We start from the raw sequence: 27,801 nt of genomic DNA on the forward strand, positions 1-27,801 counted from the left end.
AAATTTGGGGGGAAGTATTTCCTTAGGATCAGCACATGGTCAAGAGGTCCAAGGCTACATCTCAAGCTGAGAGGTGAACCTGGAAATATGAATGACTGATTTTGGAACCATGCTGTCTGCAGCACTGAAGGGGTCATGGGGAGAAGCTGGGGTTTGGTATCATAAAAGGCAAGGAGAGCTCATTAGTCTAGGTAAAGGTCAGGTTGCAGTGGAGACCTCAAGATTGAATGGGGTTACAGGAAAGAGATGTAGCTTTGCACCACATAGCAAGGTTTGACTCCCTGGAGAGAAGTCTGGAGGCCTTGGTTGAAGGTGAAGCCTCAGTTGCAACAGAAACCACAGTACATTGAAGATACCAGGACCCTGGTGTCACCATCCAGGACAGCAATAGATATGGAATAGAAATATACTAAGTCTTTAATACAAGTTGTGTGTGTTGTGGATAGCAGAGCTGGAAAAGTGGAGTTGCCTTTGTTTCCCTGAGTACAGAAGACTGCTAGGAATCTCAGACATGGAAAAATGGTACTATGCTTTGGTTCTTCCCTTCCTCCCTCTGGGAATAGGGAAGGGTGTGTGTGTGTGTGTGTGTGTGTGTGTGTGTGTGTGTACTGCTTTGCATTTTAAATGATTCAAAATATTGAGAGACTGAATTTTTAAAGAGAATTGGGATTTTTAAGTTGTTGGAATTTTTGAAAGATTGTGGAACTTTTAAAGTTCTATTGTTTTATGTAGTGAAATTGACATAGGATCTTGGGGATAAACAAGAGGCAGGTTGTGATTTAGTAGTGTTGTATTTGTGTGTTGAGCTGACAAGAGGTCAACTGTGCTGCTTAGTTTGTTAGCAGTTTTACAGAAGTTAGGGTCATCTGGGAAGACAGATTCTGAATGGAGAGAGTGCCTCTATCATATCGTCTATAGGCAAGTCTGTGGGGTACTTTCTTGATTAATGATTGATGAGGGAGGGCCCATTCCATAGTGAGCAGTGCCACTTCTGGGCAGGGTATTCTGGAAAAAATATTAAAAATATAGCAAGGTATCTGAACAATCAGTAGGAAGCAAGCCATAAAGTCAGTTGGTTGTGTTCTCTGTGGCCTCTGCTTCAGTTCCTCACTCTGGTTCCTGCCTCCACTCTTTACTGAGTTCCTGCCCTGGCTTCTCTCAAGGATTGATTGTTACTGGCTATGTAAACCAGATAATATCTTTCATCCTCAAGTTCCCTTTGTTCATAATGTTTATGACAGCAATAGAAGGCAAGGTAAGACAGTAAGTGTTCATAATATTTATCAAAGCAATGGCTACCTTAGGCTTATACTAGTCTATAAATTCCATGAGCAACCCTTTTCTGTGCTCCTGAAAATGCATTCCATTGATTTTTAATAGATTCTTCATGAGCAGTACTTACACTTCCTAAGGTTCTAACATAAACTAATTCTTACCTACCTCCGTATTTTTCTTGTCACCTTCCTTCACGCACTATTCAAATGCTCATTTCTGTGTTAGTTATTGTTCTTCTTCTAACCTGAAAGTGACCTTCCTCTGATTTATTAATTACAATATGGAGATCTGCCCCCAAATCCCTCCTTTATTATGCAGTTTCCACTGACAGATCAGTTCCCACTGTCCTGGTTGTTCTCTTAGCTCATATTTTATTAAAATTACCATGTGCCATTTCCATCTAGGCAAACAAATTCTAAGTTTCTTGAGGACAAGGATAATTTTAGTCATGAATTGGCTTATACTTTCATTGTAAGTTCTTCAGCATTGAGTAGCATTGTGATTTTCAGCTCCTGGGAAATGATTCTGAGAACGATGGATGTATAGAGTGAATGGCAGAAAGCAGGGGCATGTGCTGGGGTCATCAGAATATTTCCTCAGTCTTCCCACAGCATCTCCTACCATCATTCTTCAGGCGCTCTTTTTATCTCAGTGTGCAGCCTCTTTTGCTTTCTTTTTGTCTCTACAGTAACAGCACACTTATTTTGATGACATCCTATTAAAATGAAAGCTAGATTAGTGTCCTCGGTGTACAAAGACTGAAATAAATATTGACATTTCTACTACAATTAGGATGTGTTTACTGAAACTTATGGTTTGCTGGGACTTTTATCTGGGAACCATATTTAAAGTAGCACCGATATACATGGAGTATGTGAAGGAATGAGAGACTATCCCTGAAAAATAACAATCGTTAATTTACAGTAGTGTCTGTAGCAAAATTGAAGATAGAAACTTGACTTTTTTTTCTTTATAAATGTCTTTTCATATTTGCCAGCCTGGAATGTTGATAGTTTGCCTGTCACTAGAATGATAAATCAACCATGCTTCAATAACAATGTCTTAAAAATAATGTTTCTGAGTCTTTACACATCAGAATTTATTTTTCATACTACTTTTTGATGCATGAAATATTCTAATATTTTTCTCTTATTTTAAGATAATAATTGCTGGCAGTGGTGGCCCACGCCTTTAATCCCAGCACTCTGGAGGCAGAGGCAGGCACATCTCTGTGAGTTCAAGGCCAGCCTGGTTTACACAGCAAGTTCCAGGATAGACATCAAAGCCACACAGAGAAACCCTGTCTTGAAAAAAAAAAGCCAGAGAGAGATAATAATTACATTATTTTTTCCTTCTCTTTTCTTCCCAAAATCATCCCATTTATCCATCCTTGTTCTCTTTTCAATTCATAGCATCTTTTTCATTAATTATTGTTACAACATATAAAGCATATATATTTCTAAGTATGAATTGCTTGTTTTGTCTTATGTTATTTGTGTGTATGTTTTCAGGTCTGAACATTTGGTATTGGATAACCAGTTAGTGTGCTCTTTCCTGGCAATGACTATTTCTCCAACTCTCTGCATTCCTAAGTTTTCTATTATTCTTATTGTAGAATTGAGGATTCATAAGAATTTGTTTTTATGAAAAAGACTGGGCATAATTTTCTCCAAAATTTAATTCAAAACCAGCTAAAATAGTTAAATTGCTCTGAAGCATACATCCCTATATTGTACCAAACTGTCATAAATATGTCTATTAGTTAATTATGGATCATATCAATGGTAAAACCCATGCTATAATGGGAACCAAGCCACTTCTAAACACCCATCTAGAATGCATCCTAAGCTGTTCTAACTCTGAGTGAATCATTAGCAAGAAAATATTAATAAAACTGGGATTCACTGCCACAACCAGATAAATGATAAAATTCTTGAATGGGAGAAAAATTCCTCCATTTATATTTATATTTGCATGTAAAATTTCCACTCTCTTTATTTGTGTGCCTATAAAAAGACGCATGCAAACAACTGCATAGCTATGAAAACATTTTTTCACAAAATTATGATTAAATCCTGTTTTCTGGGACATATCACTATTTCTTTTTAATGTAAACACTCTTCGCTATTTATTAAACTTCTGAAATGTCATTATAGCGTCATCACCCTGGCTAATCTTGTCCACCTGTCAGGAAGGATGAAAAGAACTGGATACATCTGCCAGTTGCTGCTCATGGCAGCATCTGCCTGGAAGGTGTGCTGCAGGAAAGAGGGGAAGGCAGTTCAGTGTGGAATGCAAATGCCCTTTCTTAGTGTCTTCCTGGCTGCCTGGGCTGCTAACCCCCAGGGCACACAGCACAATTCCCAAACATTATTTGCTCGGCATCAGATTTGGATTTTTGATTTTTTTGGGTGTTGTGCATGGTGCTGAACTAATTTTTCTTTATTTTGTCTAGGCTGTCAGTTTTTGACACTGGATGGTCATGTTAATTCCTCATTTATTCCCCAAAGCAGATGCTCAATTTTTTTAGAATTTCATGGCAATAATTTTTGAAGGCTTTGCAAAAGTATAAATTTTCTTTATCATTATAATGAAGCTTGACAAATGGTCCTAAAGGAGCAGGTAAATTTTCCTTGTAGCTGAGGGAGCTGGCTGCAATCAGGCTGTTACCAGGCAACCGGTCTTGTGGTTACTGGCTCCTTAATGTCTCTAAACCTGAAATTTCACTCTGTAAAGGGGTGAGAAACCTTGGGAAAACAAAGCAAGAAAAAGTGGTTGCACTTCTTTCTTTGAAACAGGCCACTCTGAATTATTTTCACTGAGGTTATTCTTTGCGTTCATTACCCAAAATGTGTAATATTTTTATGACCAAGATATCCAGGGAAATCAGACCTTGCCTCAGGGAACAATGTTGGTGTATTAAAGGACAGCAGGCTTCTTTGCTGGAGAGCAAGGTGTTGTCTCTTGATTGAGTCATACAATCCATCTGTGATCCTCTAGGCTGGCTCTGGCCTACTGTTGTTTAACTGCAGGTATCATGAGCCATCTAGGGTAATTCCAAGAGCTGCATTTGATGTTATTGGAAATCCAGATACCTGGAAAGTGTAGCTGGTAGTGTAATCTCTTTATCCTGATTAGCTATTAACTATGCAAAACAGTTGGCTTCATCATGATAGTCATACGTTGGTTACATTCAGACTTCTCTCCTTTTTCAGATCCCCTTCTTCTTCCCCAAGGGCCCCAAAGGATGATCTCATAAGCACAACCCAGAAACCATAGCTTTGTGCCTCGGCATTGTCAAAATCTCATAAGCAGGTATCAAAAGAGCAAACCCGTTTTTAGGAAAGCATGGGATATAAACATTTTCCACATGCTTTATTTCACACGATTTTGCATAGCCGAGATAATATCTTGGTTAACAAGCATACTACAGAGCATTCCATAAAATACTTACAATAATTTTCCCCTTTAATTTGACTAGGAGAAAAGAATGAAGTAGACTTTTAAGGAATTGAGTGGACATTTGTAAAAACGCCCTATTCCCAGGACTGACCAGAAGTCCTATTTGGTATTAGAAACATAGTCAGTGTTATTTCAATTTGCCTTTATTGCAAAAAAATAAAAAATGGAGAGCGTGATGAATTATAGACAAGGATGTCCATCTGATAGATTTAGCACTCACATTGTGAATTTGTGTCTTAGAGTTCTGGTCTCTTCAGCATATGCTTATATCTAGGAATGTATATAAAGGAGCAGACAGTTAGTATATATTTATTTTCGTAATTATAATTAGCACTTTTTATTTTTATATATTTTTAATTTTTTTACATATTTTAAGGTTAATAAAATTATGCCATTTCTCACTTCCCTTTCCTCCCTCCAAACCCTCCCATGTATGACTTCCTGCTCTCTTTCATATTCATGACTCTTTTTCCTTTAAGTGTTGTTTCATACGTGTATCATCTTTTCAGCCCTGAACATTAAGTTTAAAAGGATGTTCACTATTAATGAGTGTTTACCCACTATATGAAGCACAGTCTGTACAGCTAAAATGGCAGGCAGCAAACCAAACAACTGGTGCTATCACCTGCCAGTTTCATGGGAAATCATTCTGAAAGTACTTGGTATCAACACTCAGAACTTACTGTGTCACACCGCTAAATTCTAAGGCCATGCTTGGCCTCTAAGAAAATTTGTAAGACCCCATATTGCTGAACACCCCCAGACCCTTCCATCCATCCATCCATGCAATCCTGGCTTTACTCAAAGATCCCCCTGATTTATTGGGACAGCATTAAGATAAACATTCCTCAACCTTCTCATTGATTTGATATTTTGAAAATAACTGAGCAATATGCATGTTTGCAATTAATTCAGGGACTTATGTAGTCCCTTGCTCTTAGATCACAATTTCTGCTTAGCCCCTGCCTCATCCCATCCATGTAAGTGACACCTTAGTCCATGCATCATAGGTAAATGCTTTACCAAGCATGTCAGGTTTGATTCCCACTTATACTGATGATGAGAAACCTGGCTTCCCAGGCTCCTCCAACTTCTGCACCTCTGGAATTGTGCAAGCAATGTGTTCTTTACACAACTTTTACCCTCAGGAATCTACCTTAAATGAGTGTAGCTATGATGCATCATGCTTGAAAGCTTTGCCATGTCACCTATGACCTGAGTGTCTAGGGATTGGACCAATCACCTTCGGCCAGATCGTTCAAAATCCCCTGCCTCTTCTAGAGACAGAGGCCTACCAGTCTCTGAAGATTCTTAATTCTTGCACACATGTGACCAGCAGCAAGTTCTTACTTTAAGATAGTGCTGGCATCTATCAATTAATCTGCTATATTGTCCCACTCCTATTCTGTGATGAAGCTGTTGAAGCTACAGAGAGAGAGAGAGAGAGAGAGAGAGAGAGAGAGAGAGAGAGAGAGAGAGAGAGAGAGAGAAAGAGAGCATCCTTTTACCTTTACCTATCATCTCCATTATCATTGACAGGTAAATGCCATTGTCCATTTCTCTGTCTAGGCATCTGTGGCTGATATGCTGTGCTGTGCTAGTACAATGCACATAGGTGGTGAGGCCATTACTTCTATAGAAACAATTTGTAATTGTGTGTGTGTCTAAATATATCCTCTGTACTCATTTTTTCTCTTATTCTCCACCATCTTTTTTTTTTCTCCTTCTTCTCATTCCAACTTGGAAATCACTTTCTAATGTTTAGTTTGTTGGTTTATTTCTTTTTTGGGAGTCAACAAGTAGGGTAATAGACATAGAATAATGTGATAAAAATTAGCTGGCTAAGAAAAATGTTGTAGGAGAGAGGAAGCCTGCTTTTCGTCCCAGCAGCCTGGCTAGCTTAACCCCCAAAATAACCACACAGAAACTGTATTCATTTAAATCACTGCCTGGCCTATTAGCTCTAGCTTCTTATTGCCTAACTCTCACATATTAGTTTAACCCTTCTCCATTAATGTGTATTGCCACTTGACTGTGGCTTACTGGCATGAATCTAACCAGCGTCCGTCTCGGCAGGAGAACCATGGCATCTGCCACACTGCCCTTCTTCCCAGCATTCAGTTTGGTCTACTCAACCTATCTAAGATCTGCCCTATCAAAAGGCCAAGGCAGGTTCTTTATTCAACCAATGAAAGCAACACAAATACAGAAGGACATCCTATACCATTAAAAGAAGGAACGTTAGCTCTTTTCCTCAGAGGCTGCCTTAAGTGTCACATATTATATGAAATAGTGAGACTGTTTCCATGGAAAAATAGTTAAATTCATGTTTTGACCAGTCAGAGCAATTTTCAAAGGAGTAGATCTGATATCTGTTTTCCCCCAACAAACCTATTCCAAGTCAAGTGAAAGCAGAAAAATATCAGGTCTTCTCTTTCTTGGGGTTTTTATTTGTTTGTTTGGTTTTGGTTTTTGCTTTGTTTTGTTTTGGGGTGTTTGTTTTGTTTCATTTTGTTTGATTTTGGTTTTGTTTTTCAAGACAGTTTTCTCTGTGTAACAGTTCTGGCTGTCCTGTCTCATTTTATTAGACCAGGCTGACTCAAATTCATGGAGATCTGCCTGCCTCTGCATCAAAAGTGCTGGGATTAAAGGCATGCACCACTACTGCCCAGCATGTTCTTCTTGTTTAATTATTAAAATGGAAAGTTGCAGACTGCTGAATTGTGATCAGAAAAAATACTCTACAAGCTCCCATAACACACAATTCACATCCTTAGCAATAATTTAAAATACTACAATAACTTATTTATATGTAAGTTGTTTTTCTTTTGTGTACACAAGAAGTAACTTCATGCATGTAGAAGTCCATGATGTGTCCTGGGGTACAAATTCAGATCCTCAAATTTGGCACTGACCTTTACTTGTTGAGACATCCTGCTGGCCCTATGCAGTAATTATATTAGGTGCACATCTTCAGGAAATGAAGCCTTGTTTTCATTTTTTACCAAAGTAATGTGAATAATAAATCAATAAATCAAATATTCACCATCATGGCAGTTTGGTGAGCCTCAGCTGTACGAGTGAGACTGATATTCAGATTCTTGGCAATCATTTTCAATTTAGATTTTTCTGAAGCAACTTCAGAAGCAATAAATCCTGGTCTGCACATCTGGGTACAAGTGTTTTATAGATAGATGTCAGAGTCCAAAGCCATTTAACAGCATGACTTTAGAAACTGTTCACTTCTCAAAATCTGTAACTTCAAATACTCACTATGTACAGCAGTAAGCATGTATCATGAAGAAACAAGCCTTGCATACAACAGTCCAATCAGAATACTTGGGTAAGCATTAAGTATATGCTAATTATACTTCCCATTTCTATAGCTACAGTTGGAATAGTTGCTAAGAGACTGTCTAAGCACAAGAAGAATATTTATGTTGAAAACTAAGCTTTAAGTATCAAGTTCTATTTGTGCACGCAAGGGTTTTCAAATGTCACTTGTCAGCTTGCGATTTCATAGGAGTGCATATCAACTTTATGTCCTGTTGCCCGCAGTTTGCACATGTGTGCTTTACGTCCTGTTTTCCACAGTTTACACACGTGTGCTTTATATCCTTCCCGCAGTTTGCACATGTTTGCTTCATGTCCTGTTTCCCATAGTTTGTACACATGTACTTTATGTCCTGTTTCCCACAGTTTTTCTAGGGCATAAACTGTGACTCCTCAGAATTGTCTCTGCTATCAGGACCAGCCTACCCATTGAACATGCCTGAAAAGAGGATTGTGAAAAGAAAGAGGCAAAAGACAGAAGACAGGGTCAGAAGGGCTCTCAGTGAATACTGTAGCAGCCTCAAATTTATTTATCATCCTTCTTTTATATCCAAGAAAGGGGAGGGCATGGGCTGGAGAGATGGCTCAGTGGTTAAGAGCATTGCCTGCTCTTCCAAAGGTCCTGAGTTCAATTCCTAGCAACCACATGGTGGCTCACAGCCATCTGTAATGAGGTCTGGTACCCTCTTCTAGCCTGCAGGCATACACGCGTACAAAATATTGTATACATAATAAATAAATAAATATTTAAAAAAAAAAGAAAGGGGAGGGCAAAAGACTTTCTTCCCATGATACAAGGAACAAATATGCGTAATTGCCTCCTTAAAACGCAAAACATCTAGTAACCACGCCCTTATTCAAACATCCTGTTATTTGGCCTTAACAAGTTTGAACTCTGACCTTAAGTCAAGAAAGAAATAGTGTCACTGTGGGCACCTACATCTGCAGAGCCTCTCTGCCTGGCATGTGATACAAGGAATACACAGGGAGGAGAAGGGAGGAGTGGGTAGTTGGTGTACTTGATACTCTGCCAGGTCTTTGCATGTGAATGTCTTCTTGGTACCCATACAAAGATCTTTAGACAGAAAAGACCAGGTAGGGGTGATGATACTTCTTCAGCAAAAAGAAGTATTTACCCTTCTCTTTAGTTCTAATGCTTCCCTGAGATGTATCACTTGCCATCTCAGTGGGAGTGTCATTAAGGAGGAAAATAAGCCACTCCTAAGTTCTAAGAGGAATAAGTCAGAGGAAATTTTGTCATAATTCAATAAAAAGCCTGTTCTCTTTATTTTTCTGGCAAAATTATTCCATGGGAAGACACAGGCAGGGTGACAAATCCCTAGCTTTATACAAAACCTCCTAAGTAACTTCTCAAGATGAAATGTCCACTCCAAAGGCAGAGCTGTAAGTAGCAAGAGCAAAACTGTGTGACCTGTGATAGAAGAAAAGGAGTCTGATGGTGCTGGATACCTTCCGTTTCTCCTTATGATTGATGGTGAAATGACTTGAAAATTTGATTCCTAGATAAAAAAATTTTTTCAACTAATTAATTTTGCAGAATCAAGTGTTTACCAGGTGCCTACTATAGAAGTGATATAAAGAAAGAAAAGTAGCTATTAACTAAGCTATGTACCATCTCACTTGTACTGCAGAAGGTGGGCCATCATTGTTACTCTGAAAATGGAAACTAGATAATTATGAAAAAATGCCAGGTACTAATAAATGCTCTCTGCTCTCACCAATACTAAAAGTTAAAAATTTGAAGTTTAGAAAGTGTTTGGGAAAATATGAAATAAACTGCTGTGAATCATTGGCAGTGAAACCATAGCACTCCTATTAGAGAAACTGGTTTGTTCTCACAGAAACTAGAAGTTAATAAGGGAGTACATAGTTAATTCTATATGGAACTGAAGAAGTTGGCCCCAAAGTCACTTAATTCACTCAGAGTCAACAACACCCCTGGATATGATCACACCGATTCACACCTCTTCAAAATGTTTGCCTATTCTTGAGTGTTAAATACATTCAGTATACAAGTCAGGGACCTCCACTGGAGCAGGCCCAAGCCAGAGACCTCTGTGAGACGAGGCCCAAGCCAGGGACCTCCATGGGAGCATACCCAAGCATGCTTTCACATCTGTGGAAACAAATCTGACTCAGCAACTTCTACCAGAGCAGGCCTGATCCAGCAATCTCTGCCTGAGCAGGCCCAAGGCAGCAACCTCAGTAGAAACAGCCCCAAGCAAGCAATCTCCATGGGATCAGGCCCAAACAACTCCCTGTATTTATTGCAGAGTGACCCCCAGGAGCACTGAGTGACCTCAAGGAATACTGAGTGACCTACACAGTGACTGAAAGCACGGCCCTTACTGCACCACTAGGAGTAATCATCTGAGTCGTGGGACTACTGGCATCTGGAAGATTGATCACAAAGCCCCAACTACACCAATCAGAGGAAGATATGCGTAGACAAGGTAAGAACACACTCAACACCACAAAGAACAACAATACACTAACAAACTAGTGGCCCTACTACAGCAAGACTCAAACACCAAAATATAGATGAAGCAGAGGAAAATTACCTAAAAAAATAGCTTTAGGAGAATGTTTGAAGTCCTTAAAGAGGAAACGAAAATTTTTCTCAAAGAAATGGAGGAAAGGCTAAACAAAAAATCAGAAGAAATCAACAAATCCCATAAAGAAAGCTAAGAAAAAACAATCATACAGATGAAAGAAATGATTCAAGACTTGAAACTAAAATAGAGACAATAAAGAAAACACAAATCAAGGGAATTATAGAAACAGAAATCATGAGAAAAAAATCAGGAATCACGAATGCAAGCATGAACAGCAGAATACAAGAAATGGAAGAGAGAATCTCAAGCACTGAAGATACAATAGAGGAAATAGACTCATTGGTCAAAGAAAACATTAAATCTAACAAAAGCATAACACAAAACATCCAGGAAATATTGGACATCATGAAAAGACCAAACCTAAGATTAATAGGGATAGAAAAAGGAAAGGTCCAATTCAAAAGCACAGAAAATATATTCAACAAAATCATAGAAGAAAGCTTTCTCAACCTAAAGAAAGACATTCATATGAAGATACAAGAAGTTAACAGAACACCAAATAAACTGGATCAAAACAAAAAGTCCCATCCACACATGATAATCAAAACACTAAACATACAGAATAAAGAATATCAAGAGCTACAAAAGAAAAAGACCAAGTAGCATATAAAGGCAGAGCTATCAGAATTACAATTGACTTCTCAATGGAAACAATGAAAAAAACAGATGCCAGCCCAGATTACTATACCCAGAAATACTTTCAATCACCATAGACGGACAAACAAGATTTTCCATGACAGAACCAGATTTAACCAATACCTAGCCACAAACTGAACCCTATACAAAGTACTAGAAGGAAAACTCCAACCCAAGGAAGTTAGCTGCATCCACAAAAACAAAGACAATAGATGATCTCTTAGCAGCACTGAGAGAAACAATTAATAAATGGAACCTCCTGAAACTGAGAAGCTTCTGTAAAGTAAAGGACACAGTCATCAAGAAAAAACAGCAGCCTATTGACTGCAAAAATATCTCCACCAATCCCACATTGGACAGAAGCCTGAAGTCCAAAATATACAAAGAACTCAAGAAATTGGTCATCAAAAGAACAATTAATCCAATAAAAATTGGGGTACAGACCTAAACAGAAAAATTTAAACAGAGAAATCTAAAATGGCTGAAAGACACTTAAGGAAATCTTCAACATCCTTGAAATGGAATGCAGAGAAATGCAAAGCAAAATAACTGAGATTCCATCTGACACCTGTAAGAATGACCAAGATCAAAGACACTGATGACAACTTATGCTTGAGAGAATGAGGGGTAAGGGTAATGCTCCTCCAGCTTGTGGGAGAGCAAACTGGAACAGCTGCTTTGGATTTCAGCATGGTGATTTCTCAGAAAATTAAGAAACAACCTTCCTCAAGACCCAGTAATACCATATATCCACAAGGATTTGTGCGCAGCTATGTCCATAGCAGCATTATCTGTCACAGTCAGAACTTGGAAACAACCTAAATGCCCCTCGATCAACAAATGGATAAGGAAAATATAATACATTTACACAACGGAGTACTACACAGCAGAAAAAAAATGACATCTTGAAATTTGTGGGCAAATCGATAAATCCAGAAAACATCATATTAAATGAGGTAACCCAGACCCAGAAAGACAAATATCATATTACTCACTCATAAGTGACTTTCAGACATAGAGAAGAAAACATCCTAGAGAACCTAGACAACAAGAAGACCCTAAACTACATGGGAAGTAGAAAAAGACAAGATCTCCTGAGAAAATTGGTAGCATGGAGAGCATGGGCGAGGGTAAAATAGTGGGAAGAGGAAGGGAGGAAAGAGGAGAGAAATATATAGCTCAATAAAAATAGTAAAAATAAATAGATTCAGCATATAAAAACAAAATAAGAAAATAATAAATAAGATTTTTTTTTTCCCTTCCCTTTCAGCCAGAAGCTACACAGGCTGGGTCAGGAATGCATGGTAGGCAGACTGGCTGTTCAGCACCATGGCCATGCAGATAGTGCAGGGAAGAACGTGAGAAAGCCTGCAGAGCTGGAGGGAATCCTCCAGGGGAATCTGAGTCATTCAAGGGTTCTAAAGGAGCTAAAGTAGCTGGCTGATTGAAACAAGGTTTCATAGGTGGCAAGGACATGCTGTGTATAAACCAGAAGTGCCTGGTTTTCCTCCCAGACATTCCAGCCCAGCTGCAGGTTGCTGGATCCTGGGGATGGTTCACGCAAAGAAGAGGGGAGTGAAGAGTGAAAGAGAAGCAGTTAGAAAGCAAGGAAAGACAACCACAGGAGTGGTGACTTTCTTCCTGGGCTGGCTTTTAAATTTTAAATTTTATGGGTTTCAGTATGTGCCACTACACCATTATGTGGCAGCTCTGGTTATTTTGTTGAGGTTGGACTTCATAGTTAGAAATATGGGAAAACTGAAGAACTTACTAGGGGTAGGGAAGTATCAGACAAAGAAAGGTAGAAGATAAATAGGGGATATGGTAGAGAGAAGACAGAATAAGAAAGAGGGGGCTGGCACTGAATGAGAGAAAGGTTCCTAAGCTCAGTTGGAATGTAGTAAATAGATAATGTTGGTGATTTTGAGCAATCATTCTTATGTCCTGATTGTTATATTAGGGAGTACTATAAGTACTCTGAGATGAGATTTTTTTGTTGTTACCCACAAACTACCCTCTTCCCAGTCTTACATATAAATAAAAATACCGTAAGTTCCAGACATATAAAACTTTAATTATTAAAAAAAAGTTATTGTCAATGGCATGTATAACTGTGTACAACCTGTGTGTCTGGTACCCATGAAGGCCTTAGAAGGTGATGGATCCTCTAGAGTGGGAGGTACAGGTGGTTATGTGAGTCATGTGGATGCTGGGAATCAAACCCATGTCTCTGGAGGAGAAGCCATTACTTTCCTAAGCTATCTTTCCAACCCTGTGAGGTTTACCTTTTTGAAAATGTCAGTGTTCTTATGAGATATGGAGAGATCTTGTAAGACTTTTTCTGATGTGCCCATGTAGGATAAGAGCAGTTGAAATTGATGTGGATTCTCAAGAAAGGCAGAATTGATGTCCCAGATGGAAGGAGACCTTACAAGCCCCTGGTCGTGCCAGTTGGAGGGGCTACTCCCTCTCAGGAGAAGAGGGCTCATAAAGACAGAGAACCCAGTCTGTGAAAGAGGTGATGTTTGGTTGGGACTCTGGCTGGTAGGGTAGCGAGAACTAAGGCTAAAGCTGTAGATGGCCCACCCTTGTGGACAAGTGGGAAATCTGAGTCCCTTCCTGATTTTCAGAGCCAGTATTTCTGACATTTTTCCCGCTAATGAAAAGACATGTTGAAACTTGCCTAATAATTCAGTGAAGGGACAGATCCATTTCCCTAGCTCCCTGTGGTATACTGAACACCAACATGAGGCATTTGAAGAATAATGAATCAGAACAACTGACATGTTTGAGTAGTGCCGGATCAGGCCCTGCACAGTGAGATTTTCAAAAATGACCTATGTGCAGTCACCACTAAATAGAAATTCTTGAAGCGGAAACCGAGTCTAAGATCTGCTGGTGCCAGAGCTTTAATTCTCCTAGTGGCCGCTTTCTGAGATTTGGTAAGTAAAAAATATTTGTCTTTCTATATAACAGGAGGTTATAGATATGGCACAGGAATGATCCTCACCCCAGTGGCCATTCATCAGCCGTTGATTCAGCAAATCAAACACAAGGCTTAGTCAGATTGATGATGTGGAGCACAGGTCAGGAAACGTTCCAGGTTAATCATACAACCCTTGGCCAAATTTCTTCTCACCACTGCTCTCCAGAGTGGACTAGTTTAACCGTGCTTGTCTTCGCCTGAGCTAAAGCAAAAATAGGTCATAAAGATTTGTCCTGAAGCCTGCAGACACTGCTGACATATTAGTATTTGTATAACTTGTGTCTTGAACAGTCAGACAATATTGTGTTTTATTATGCGTTGTTTCATTGGATTCTTGCAAACACCTTGATTGTCTTTTCTGATTTATCTGGATTATGAAAGGGAGCCATTACTTAATGGCCCAAATTATAGGCTGTAATGTTGCAGAACTAACGCTCTGTAGAGTTTTAGGGGATATTATCTAGAAACCATAAACACCTCAGCTTTTAAAAACGCTTTCTTAGGTAAAATCATTTTTAGCTTTAAATGCTCCAAGTTTCATGCTCCATAGAGAAGACATTTAAATCTTTCACCAGACTTTGCACCCACTATGAAGTTTGGTTGCAAATTCTGCTCTGAAATAAATAGAGAGAATTTTCATAGTCATTCATTTTTATTTTGTAAAACACATTCTATGAGCAGGTTACCGCTAGTATTTCACTTCTAAAGATGTTTTGTTATGAAAGAATTGATACTATTGTTCAGTTTTCAAAGCCACCTGTACACGTCATCGCTTTCATATTTATGTTTATGCCAAGAATCAGTTCTTGTTTTTATTCTTGTTGGAAGATAATTCTTGGGTTAATAAACAACTCTAATAAGATTTCGTGGGCCATCTGATCCTTGTCCCAGAGCCACAATTATTATATGAGCTGAGAACCTGAATTACTAAGCAGTCTGTGTGATCTGCTTTGCCTTCACTTGGGAAAAGTAAACCACATTCATGCTATATGCTCAACTTGGTAGCAGGAAACTTTTCATTTGCTTGCTGGGAATGGACAAATGTGAATTTTTGTATGGATCTTAGTTCTTGTTTTTGCTTCCTGACATAGCATTCATCTAAAAAAACCTCTGTAGACAAAAGGAAAAGTGTCCACATCACATTGAAATGAGAAGCAATAGCCAACATAACCTGCCACCACCACAGTCCAATCACTTATAAAAGAAGAAGAGCTGGTAGAGCCCACGGCTTTTCAGAACTGAATTCTAAACAACAAGATACACAAATAAAACTTTAGCGAGTGATAGATGACCTCCACCTTCCATTACCGAGTGATAGATGACCTCCACCTTCCATTACAATCTAGATTTGGTATTTTTTTTTTTCATTTAGTTAATCTTGATCTTACCTGGTACTTCCAGACTCCATAATTGCAGCTTTTCTGTGAAATAACGTGAAAATAGGAAAGAGAAGCCAGCCTGCCTGAGTCCAGGAACATGACCCATCCACTAATGTGTTTTGTCCAGGATTGAGTTTGTGAAACTCCTAGTGTCTCTTATTTGTGTGTTGCCTTAAAGAAACTAAAAGTTGTCAGATAAATAAGAAGTTCAATAACCTCTTTTCGTTGTAGGTTTTGGACATTTCTGTAGTAAAATAAAGATGTAGTGAAGCTATCCATTCTGTCCTATGATCAGAGTCCTTCATGACCTTTGCTACTTGTCTTACTTATGAATGTGTTTGGAGAGTTCCTAGCCTAGTGACGGAAAGAGGATCTTGTTCTTGGGAATTGTGTGGCTGCCACATACTGTCCCCTGCCACCCCAGAGGAGTTGTCTAAAAACTGTCTGAGCATAGCCGCATGACCATCCAAAGACTGTTTACTGCCTTGTCACCATTCTAAGGACAAAACAACTGAGAGATTTTCTGGGTTCAGGCCTTCTTGCTCCGAGCAATGCTTAATGTAAGTATGGCACCAAGAACTGTTAGAAGATGACAGGTGTATAAGCAGTGGCAGGCAGATCGCAGTGTGTGATCCTTCTGGCATGCATCATTTACTTATGTGAGACTTTGTATGGTCGGTCACACTATCAATTGATTTTTTTCTATTTTTCTGGACACTTGCTAAACTCTTTCTTTCCCCTTCCCACAAGCCTCACCTTCTATGTACCAGTCATACTACAAACCACAAATACTTCTACCTTTTTATTTTTTTTTTCAAAGCAAAATGAATTATTGGTTCATTCTCGGTACAATTGAGAGGAATCCCTCCCCCATACTAATTCTTTAATTCTGTCTTTCAAGAGTAAAAATAAGGACTTCTGGATGTCACCAAGAACATTTAAAGGCAAACATCCTTTTTACAATGGTGACATGGCCATTTTTCACATATGGCCAGTTAGGATCAGACTTTCATTGTTCACATAAATACTTAGAATATACTTATTGAATTTGCACTATTTATTAGTTTGTTTGAGAGCGTACACAAAGACCTTTAATAGAGAAGAGTTTTTTAAAAAAGAATTATTTCCAGTACTGCTAAATCTAGATTTTTATCTCTCTTTTTTTTTCTGTACCTGTGGCAAGTAAGAATGTTTGAAATCATGTTGACCTCAGTGCATCCAAATATTCTTTCGTTCCTCTGAAATTAAAAAAAAAAACTACTGATTTTCGCATGCCTTGGTACACTTAATTTTTTTTTGTATTATTGTGCAAGTGCCTTGTTTCTGGAGGCTTTAGACTAAATTTTTTTCATCTAGTACTGGGATGCTACAACACTCAGAAAACAACAAATGAAACAACTCTGTTCCTTTGTTAGCAAATAGAACATGAGGGTATAGCTTTCAGACTGTTGACAGGACATTGAATTGCCCATGTTCATTCATTTAGTAAAACTTTAGTTGACATATTATCATTATATTTGAGTCATGTCTCAAAATGCTGTTTAATATTCTTAAATGAGTGTAATTTCTATTCTGGAGACCAGAATCTCCTCTGGTTTACTTGGAGCTTCTCTCGTACCTCTATATTTATGAAATAGAAAATTCTATGATTACAACTTCTTTTGTGGGTAGAGCAATACCTAGTGAGTACAGTTGGCAGGCTCTCCTATCGATTTGGTAAGCCTCTATTTTCTTATCACTGAAGAGATAAGCAAAACCAGAGAAACAGCCCCATGGGAAGGAACACCATTGTAGGAGAAGAAAGTGCAAAGATAAGCCTGAGAGACATATACAGTAACAGTTGTGGTCTCCAGTCTCTTCATAAACATTAGCAAGTAAGACTAAGTGGTCTGTTCCTCTACATTTCCTTGCTCAGTTGACTGCTCTCCTCGATATATTTTTGTCCCTATTTCCCCATAGAAGATCACCTTGATTTCCATTTTACCCCAATCTTATTGAACAGACGTATTATAGACTAGAGTCTGAAAAGTCTCCTATCTTGACTGAGCTCATCTTCAGGACTGCCCCTCATGAATGAAACATTCTAGAAATACAAACAGAATGATGGTGCCAAGACTGAACAGTGATGGAATGAGTAACGATAGTAATGATTCTTTCTGCTTCTAATGATCATGCCCTCCAGTCTGAAGATACATGGTAACCTTCACATGACAAAAACCATCTTTTCTCAAGAGGAAATGAAGTGTGTGTGTGTGTGTGTGTGCATGCACACACATATGAAGGCATGCACTTTATAGTTAAAAGCTGCGATGATTTAAATAAGAATGGCCCTCATGGATCTTCAGCTTATGGAATTGTTTGGAAAAGAGTAGGAGGTTTGGCCTTTCTTATTGGAGTATCACTCCGGAAGGACTTTGAGGTTTCAAAAACCCTGCTGGCCTCTCTCTCTCTCTCTCTCTCTCTCTCTCTCTCTCTCTCTCTCTCTGCCTGTGGTCTAAAGATCAGGAGGTAGTTCTCAGTTACTTCACCATCACAAGTCCTGCCTGCATTCACACTCCTTGCCTCAATGATTATGGACTAACCTTCTGAAACTGGTTTTCCAATTAAATGTTTTATTCTATAAGCAGCCCTGGTCACGATGTCTCTTGACAACAAAAGAACAGTAAGACAAAAGATTAGCATTTTGTGAAACATGATCAGAGCAGAAGAAAGGCTGAAGCTAATGACAAGCAAAATAAAACTGAATCTAGGTGTTCTCAGAGCACAGGCTGCTCTGGACCAGCAGCTTCTAGCATTTGGAAAGAAGGAACACTGTTTGATGGGAAGGAACAGAAAGATTCCAGGTGAAGTTTCCATTTTGTGTTCAGTTGTGATAAATAAGATACACAATGCTTGTGTGTGAGAATTCATTTTGTGTTCCTAGCAGTTGGGGTCCAAAAGGAGAATGTGGGGGAAAACGTAGGAAACTGTGGCTAACAAAGAGTTAATGACAACTGAGTTTGTGCAACTGAGGTCAAATCACATGATACAAGATGACTAGGGTATAACAAAGTCGATACTCATCTGACTATGCCCAGTGTGACACAGGAAGGCCCTCTCTGGGTGTCAGGAGAATAGGCAGTGGACCAATGAATGGATGAATTGTGGTTTGAACATACAGAGAGGCACTGCTCACTAATCGGAGTCAAGGCTTCTCTGAGGGAGTGGAGGGTTTGTAACTATGAGTAACGTTAATGAAAACTAGCTTGTCTGAGACAGACATTCCTTAGAACGTCCTCATGGAAGACGTAGACCTCTTGCAATCAAGGCAGGAACTGACAGGTTTCAAAGCAATTTCTGAAACGAACCCGATGTTTTTAAAAATGTCTTGTGTTCAATAAATATCTGACTTTCAGTAGAAAATAAATTTCAGTTTCTATATAAAAACAACTTGACATTTTTCAGTAATACTTTTTAATGAGGATTGCTCTGAGCTATAATATAATGAAGTTTGTTTAAAGTAGAGCAGGCTGGCAATGCTTGGCATAACAATGAGGCATATGGCAGAGCAGTTGTGATTTACTGGCAGAGCCTTTCGATTTTTGCAAACCTAGAGGCTTTTTGCATAGTGGACTCTGTCTTGCTATTCTGTTCTGAAAAGGAACCACAAAAAAAAAAAACAAAACAATATGCTTAGATTATACTAGTCTGGTATGTATTTACAACATTTTCCCTTTGCATTTATAGCTGTAAATATGGGCTTTGCTCAGACTGAAAAGTGAGGGACAGTTGAAAAGATTCCCTAGATGATTCATAATCCTATAATACTGCTGTATGACATACAGAAATTGTGTCATTTTAAAAGCAAGGAATTGGTTTATAGTTAACGCTACTAAATATGGGATATTGAATTCTGGCTCTCCCACATTTACTTTGAGATCCTTAAGACAGTTGTAGGATTTGGATATGAGTGTCAGGGACTGGAGCATGCTCCAGTACCAAAGTCAATCACAATGAGGTCAGCATCTCCTCAGACCATGCAGACCTCAATGTCAAACCAATGAATGGCATTTCCTGTGCCTTTTAAAAGAAGCCAGGCTCCCTTCATTTTTATAACTTTAGAGATTGCAAATGAATAGTGAATGGACCACTACTACCCACTTCCTTTTTATAGCATATTAATTTTTTATCAGAGCCACACATTTTCCTGCATATACTATTGTTTTTATTGTTGTTCTGTTTAACTAGCAATTCATGCCTGCAGGGATTCCCCATCCTGTCATCATGAATGTACCAAAACATAGAAAATGGAAGCAAGGCTAGCTGCTAAGTGGCTTTCTTTTGGTTCCATTAATTGATGTTTGTGGCTTGTCACTCACACTCTCCACACAGTGAGACATGTGGCGTTGGGAAATACTCTCCCACTTAGGGATTACTTTGTCAGGTAGCATGATACAATCATTTCAGACTTTTCATTCCCTATATAATCAGTTTGATGAAAATCGCTGAAAACATACATTTTCACCGTTGCCCCTTTTGCCATTTATTTTCTTTTTTTACAGATAATTTCCTTTTGTAGGACCTTCAGGAGAGAGATAAGAAGAGATCACTAGAAGTAGCTAAATGGTGTCAATAATCCTGTCACACCCAGGGATGCTCACCTAGGAGGGGGTGACAGGACCCTTGGGTTCTCATTGCCAGATCCAGATTGAATGTCAGGACAGGCATGGGAGTGGTTATGCAAACAGCACAAAGGTGGCATTTTCTTTCCTCCTGTTGTTCTGGACCTTCCTGGACAGCGGGGCAGCATCTCACTGTTTCCACTAGGAATCTTCCCTGTTCGTTCTACATGTCAGCTTCTATTTGTGATTTCCACAGCACTTGCCCCTACCTTCATATGTGTAAAAGCCCTTGGGAGCATACCATTTCAATGTTTTAAATTTAATCGAATCGTATTTGTTCTCTATTCTTAGTCAGCTTGAAAATCTTAATAAAACCTCCCTCCTTTACTTCAACCCCCAAAGGAAGAAGCAATGTATTTATTTCACAAAGTTCGAATAAAGCACCTATAACTTCATTACGCATATGAGTAAATTAACATAAATTTTAAATGTTGTTTTGTGAATATTGAAATTTCCCTCTGATTAAATGTGATAAATAAGCCATATTTATGACAACACAGTTTGACTGCTGTGCATTAGAACTAAGCGTGTGTGGTTATGGAGTACTAATGTTTAACTTGGGGCAACTTTAATAAACAGAAAGCCATTTGTCTCACATGGTAAAGCAAGTTGCAGGAAATGGGAAGTCACCACCAGTACTTTCTGCTCATCAAAACATTCTGAGCAGTACTCAACACAGGTTTCCAATGCTTCTGGACTTTGGTATGAAGCAAACTGGATGCTTGGGGGAAAAACCCGCTCTTTTTTTTTTTTTTCTTTTTTTCTTTATAGTGTCATGTGCAATAGAACTTCAGTTGCAAACACAGAGTTCAGAGAGATCTGCTCTGCAATTTAAATTAATGAAAGCTTTCTGAAGTAGCCTCAGCATAAAAAAATTAGGCTTCTTTCTATCACAGGGGTGAAGATAGGAGTCCTGATTAGCCACACAATGCAGATTGCATCATGATTCATCCCTGAGAATCAGCAGTCTGAAATCCTGTAGTTAGCACTGGGTGCCCTCCAGGAAGATTTCATGAACATTAGCTTAGCATTTGGCAGAAATACAATGTCAGTTGTCCAGACATCATTTTTCTCAATGAGCACATGTTTAGATGTTAAATAACCACAGAACCAAATCAATTGCACTTTCCATTGGCAGAGGTTAGTGCCCTGTGCAGTGAACTTATATCTTTAGAATGCTAAACATTGCTAACCCCGAAGGAACACAATAAATGTGCAAATTAAAATGATAGGCACGCTGGAGAACTACTGTTTCTCTAGGACCTAGATGCTCTTTGCCCTTTTCATTTAGCAGAAGTTGTTTCCTTGGATGATTTTGTAAAATTATTCGGTTGACTTAAAATTAATGCTAAAGGAGCTGACAAGTTAAGTCTGAGTCAACACTTCCAACAACCTATATATAATATAACACACGCCTGGAGTCTGTGCTTGGGGTCGCTGCTTGAAAGTGTCTTACAGGGTTTGATTTCAGTTTAGTACCTTTTGTTACCTGTTGCCAGGCAGCATGGGGCGCTATGTAGTGGGATAGATAAAGAGACACCTGAAGGAGGTCCTTTTTTATTGAATCATGTTTCAAGGTTTCAAGTTAGTCTTTAGTTTTGAAAATGACTCATTTACCTGATGTTCTTTCCTTCCTGGTCAAGGGTAAGTGAGGCCTTAGCAAGCTAGGGAGATACTTCTGTCTACCTATTCCTGAATCCTGGAATCACCATTACAACTGGAAATCATACATGCCTTTTTATATTCAAACAGAGAAGCACAGGCCAAACACTGCCTTAGCCAGGAGAGATGAGATAAGGGTTGAATCTAGCGTTGCTTGTCTGAGGTGTTCCTGCTTCTTCATGCTTGCTGTACAGCCTTTGGGTCCTATCATCAGTGCACAGAAGGTGGTTTTCCTGGTGTTTACATCAACTTGCCTCTGGAGAAACTTAGAGTCTAGTTCTGGAGAATTACTTTCTTCTTTAGGCAGGGCACAATCTCATAATATGATGTTTAATGAGCTAAATATTCCAGGATTAAGCTCTTATTTCCTTGAGGCAATGAAAATGGTTCACTAAATGCACTTTAGCAACATTTTCATATTGAAGCCCCTTTGCCATTTCTAGATAAGTGGTAAAGTTCTTAATGGTTTGGATTTGTGACCTAACTCTCAGTGAAGATTTTTATATAGGCCATTTTGACTGCCTGGGCCCTCCTCTTAAAATGGAATGCTCTTATTCATCTTCTATTTTCAAAAGCTGCTGTCTACAACATAACTAGTTAAAAGTGGAATATAAATATAACATAGAGGGGGTGCTGATGACCATTATATACAAGGCATTATGTACCCTCAAAATGCTTTCATATATTGTCCTAAACTATAACATTGAGTATGGAATTCATTAGCCTTCGATGCTGGATAGGTATAACTTGTTTTAAATTTTTGGAAAATCTACAATGATTTATCTAATTGGTAACTTAATAGATAATTTGGCTTTAGGTAGAACCACTTGAATGAAATATGACCCCTCTTCTATACCTTATTTAAAAATCAACTGAAATCCATAAAATACCTGAATGTATGGTGCACAAACAGAAAAGTTACAGAAACAAAGATCAAGTACTTTAGAATGTTGACATGTAAAAAGGAATTTATTTTTTTTTAGAAAATAGTCACTAACGCAAACAACAAAAACAAAATTAGACATAGGATATTGTCAGGTTTAAAAACACATCCACAACTAAAGAAAGAACAGAGTGATGAGTTGACCTCTAAACAGCAGGAAATTTGCAGCCTATTGACAGAGTGCGGGACTACTATAAATACATATGAGACTCAAGCCGACACCAAGCCAAAAACAAGGTGATGACTAGTCATGCTTCAAGATGAGCTGTGTACATGGCCAAAAGGGTTATGGCAATATGTTTAGCACTGGCAGTAAGCAGGAAGACAGACACTGATCATCTCAGTCCAGATAGAACAGCCGATAAAAACAGTAACTGGTAACAAATGTTGGTCAGAATGTGGAGAAATGGGAAACTTTAAACACAGTTGCTATGAGTGTAAGTTAGTCATCTCCATTTTGGAGAACACTTTGTACATCCTTAAAAAAATGAAAAGTAGCATTATCATGCATATGTCCAAAGGAAATGGAATTTAGGTGATAACACTTGCACAGTTTTGGCATCATATTTCACAAGCATCAATATATAGAATGACATGAACTTTCATTAATGATGTATAGATGAAAACCATGAAGCATGTAAATAATGAGGGAGAAATATTTTTGTTTACATTATGGATGAACCCTGAAGGCATTCTGTTAAGCAAGAAGATACCAGGAAGAGAAAGTCAAGTACTGTGCAATTTCACTAGTACATGGAATCTGATTTTTTTTTTCTGCCTGTAGAATTTTGTGAGTAGCATGAAGATGACCAGGTACTGGAGGCATTGTAGGTCAGAATAGCAGGCTGGAGAGGTGCTAATCAAAGGCCGCAGAGCTTCCCTGTGATGGAAATGGCCGTGTGTTCAGAGATATAAGCAACTATAGTTCACAACACTGTAATGCTGAGTGTGCATGTGAAATGTCCCGAGATGGCCTGAAGTGATGGACATGCTAATCAGCTAGATTCTAACAATACATAGTATATATCCTTCACAACAGATTATTTTTGGATGCATTGTAAGATAGTAGACATTTTAATTCTACAAATTCTTTTTTCAAATTATGACTTAGAGTTATTTCTTCACTACAAGGTATTACTCTGAAGGAACCTATCCTTATTTCAGGTCTTGTAAGATGAGCATGCTACTGTTTTGTTGATCACTGCAGAGTCTTCATAGTGATTTTATTTATTCCTAGCTTCCTTTTGCCCCTTCCAAATTGGCCCCAGGCTAGGCAACTGCCAAGGGTTATACACTTGTTCCTGGGATCACCAGGAGAGTATTGGAATCATGAAAGAGTGTGTGTCTAAGACAGAACAAGTTTTGAGCTTTTTTTCTCCACGAAACAAAGATTCATTTGCCTGTCAACTGGAAAAGGGCTCAGATGCTTATTAGTCTAGAAGAATGCAGCAGGAATGGGCAGGCCATTTGTTGCCTCTTTGGATAACTACAGAAGTAGTTTCCTCAAATAAAATACATGAGTTTTGCATATTAACACCTAGATGCATGTTAGTGCAGATGTTTTGGATCACAATGCCAAAATAATTTTTAAGTGCAGACTCATTGGAGCTTAATAAATTCTATGGTTTTATGCATACATATATGTATATATGTATATCTGTGTATATACATATATTAAAACATTATATATTACCATATGGCGATATATGATATGTTATATATTCTATGTATATTATATATATACAAATATATAAAAATTAATGGTTTGTAGATTTTGAAAGTCTCATATCTGAGACTGATTCTCAGAAGGTATCAGGCACTTGGCATGAATGTCATATGCCAGCAGATTCTGCCTCTCTTTGAGACTGGCTCATAATGTCTTTCTTTATTGCACTTTTTCAACATTAGGCAGACTTGGCACTTTCAGCTTCTGCAAAACAGAAACCAGACACTTGATGACTTTAGTTATCTCAGACAATATATTGCTTAGAGAATTGAAAAGCTGTATATCTGATTGGGGGCTCTCCTGACTCAAGCAGCTAGTTAGTTTTATTGCCTTGCAAGAATTTGGAGTTGGCCTGGCAGTTGTGTCTCTGATTTTATTCATTTCCCTGATTAGGCTCATTGGTGAGATGGGTGATTCCGGGTGAGGGGCTATCAATTACCACAGATTCTTCAGCGTTCCAACAATGTGTGCTCTAACCAAGGATACCAAAGGAGCCCTGAACACCATTTGAGGGATTTAGGGATTGTTTGTAATTTACCATAGAATCATTATTATATTGATCATAATGTTCTGTACTTATGGGGATTAATTAATAGGCCTAAATATGAAAAGCTGCATGCTAATGACATTAACTGGAGCCACAATTATAAAACCTAATTTCCAATAATTCAATAGTTGTTTAGTAATCAGATTCTTTTGAGGTTAAATGAAAATCAAGTGGACACTTTATTCATAGAGACATCAGCAACGCGGTGATGCATAATCACACTTGCTGGTAACCTCATCAGTGCTGTGCAGGAGGCGACAGAAAGCCTCTGGTGTGACCATCAGAGGCTAGTTGGTACCTTCAGATGGACAGGATAATCTACAGAGTAAAGTACCGTTTCTACAGGCTCCAGTCTGGGTTGTTTTCTTTGTAACTGCAGGATTTCTTCCCTCCTGTCTACAGCCTGACAGATAGGCTTCTGTGCGTTCATCTAAATGGGGGAAGAGTGATTGGCTGATGAGATTGTTTTGAGGATCAGGCAATAAATATTTGCAAGATTCTTAATGCTATGCTCACAGTTCAAACATAGATGCTGCACAGTCATGTTAGATTCTTACTGCTCAACAGCAATTTATCTGGGGTTGAGTGCATGAAGATTTTTGAAAATCAAGGCTCGCAGAAATCTCCTCCAGGCTATGAGCCTTGGGCAATTTTCAGAGTTATATTTGTGCCTCAGTTGCCTCCTCTGTAGCATGATGCATGAATTTTTTCTACATCAAAGAGCTGTTGTCTGACTTAAATTATATATATATATATATATACATATATATATATATATGAACAGAAGATTAGCACATAGAAGTATTAATATTATTATTTATTAAATTGTTTTAATTATATTTATATTGCTGTGATGAGATAATGATCAAGGCAAATTATAGAAAAAGAGACTATCTGTAACCCACAGTTTCAGAGACTGTGACTGTCATGGTGGGGCGCATGGAAGCAGTAGGTTGGGATAGAGCTGGAAAAGCTCCTGAGACTTCATATCCTGATTCAAAACCAAGAGGCAGACAGGGCTAACTGAAAATGGCATGACCTTTTGAAACTTCAAAGTCTGCCTCCCTTGACATGACTCCTAATCCTTCCCTAACTGTTCCACCAAATGGGGACAAAACACTCAAATATTTGACTGTTGTAGGAGAGCTGCTTGCTTGTTCCTGGCTGCTCAGCCCTGAAATAATCACACAGAAACCATATTGTTTGCAATACTGTTTGGCCAATAGCTTAAGCATTTTTCTGGCTAACTCATATCTTAAATGAACTGATCTCTATTAATCTGTGTATCATCACGAGGCTGTGGCTTACCGTGTAATGTTCCCGTATCTGTCTCCACTGGGGCTACATGGGGCCTGACTCTGTCTTCTTTCTCGCAGCATTCAGTATAGTTTTCCCCACCTAGTTCTACACTGTCCTATCAACAGGAAAGGGAGTTTCTTTATTAACAAATGCTATTCACAGCATACAGAGGGGAAGCTTACATCATTTGAGCATGTGGGAGTCATTCTCATTTAAACCACTGAAAGAACATTAAGTATTTGTGCTACTATTTTTTAACCTGTGGAGAAAGGAATACCCACAAGCAGCGGAGTGAGATATATTAACAAATAAAATGTACTTCATCTGCCTCAGGAACTGTGGCAAGATGTTAAGAGATGACAGTATGTTAGTAGGTAGTCCTCACATCTGACATCTGAAGCAAACTCTCAGTTCTACTACCTATTAATATATTGACAAGAGAAAACAGAGCTAAGGAGAGAGGTTGATTCTTCAAGAATTCTGTATCCACGAGTGCTTATCTATATTATAACAAGAACGAGAAACTAGTTTTTAAAATTTTAAATTCATATTAGTGTGTATGGGAGAGAGGAGTGGGTGCAGTTGTGCAGTAGCACAAGCACGAGGTCACTGGGAAGTCGTGAGTGGTGATTCTCTCCTGGCACTCTGTTCAGACATTAAATTCAGGTCATTCAGCATTTACACAAAGGTATCTCCCCACTGAGCCCTCTCACAGCCCACAAACTGTTTACAAAAATGAACAGGGCTTTTATCCTACCTGAGCTAGTCATCTCTTGCCTACTATATCCAAATACCTGTAATCATGAATTTCAAAGAGAGGTTCATTTTGGCTCACAGTTTTAGATGTTCTAGCTTGTGACTAGCTTGTAACTCACTACTTTGGGACCTGATTGGGTAGTAAATAAAGGCAAGAACTCTTAAAAGAGAAACAACAACAAAAAATCAAAATAAAACAGAAAAAAAAAAGAAGCAAACAAAAATCTTGTCACCTTGCACCTCATGGCCAGGAAGCAGGAGAGAGCTGGTACCATACTGTGTCCTTCAAGACAGTTCCTCAGCGTCCTCCAGATCTCCCATGAGTTGCCTCCTATTAAGACATCCATCTCTAAGTATCTCCACACTGGGGTCAAGTTCTTGATCTTTGTGTTCATTCTACACTTAGACTATAGTATAATCTGCATCTATAGGGGAATTGATAACAGCCTGGGATTGGTTTGGAACTGAACATCAGATGTGAACCATCTCTGCTGCCTTTC

The 27,801-nt window shown here is 38.6% G+C and overlaps 1 protein-coding gene across 1 annotated transcript in view; it reads left to right on the plus strand.

The window, feature by feature from the left end:
- Nrxn1 (neurexin 1) overlaps positions 1–27,801 on the plus strand; it is a 1,063,094-nt gene that overhangs the window by 233,091 nt on the left and 802,202 nt on the right. The gene's annotated exons all lie outside the window — the stretch shown is intronic.

Source organism: Alexandromys fortis, unplaced genomic scaffold (assembly GCF_014885135.2).
Source record: "Alexandromys fortis isolate MF-2015 unplaced genomic scaffold, M_Fortis_MF-2015_v1.1 scaffold_42, whole genome shotgun sequence".
In the NCBI taxonomy this organism is placed as follows: Eukaryota; Metazoa; Chordata; class Mammalia; order Rodentia; family Cricetidae; genus Alexandromys; species Alexandromys fortis.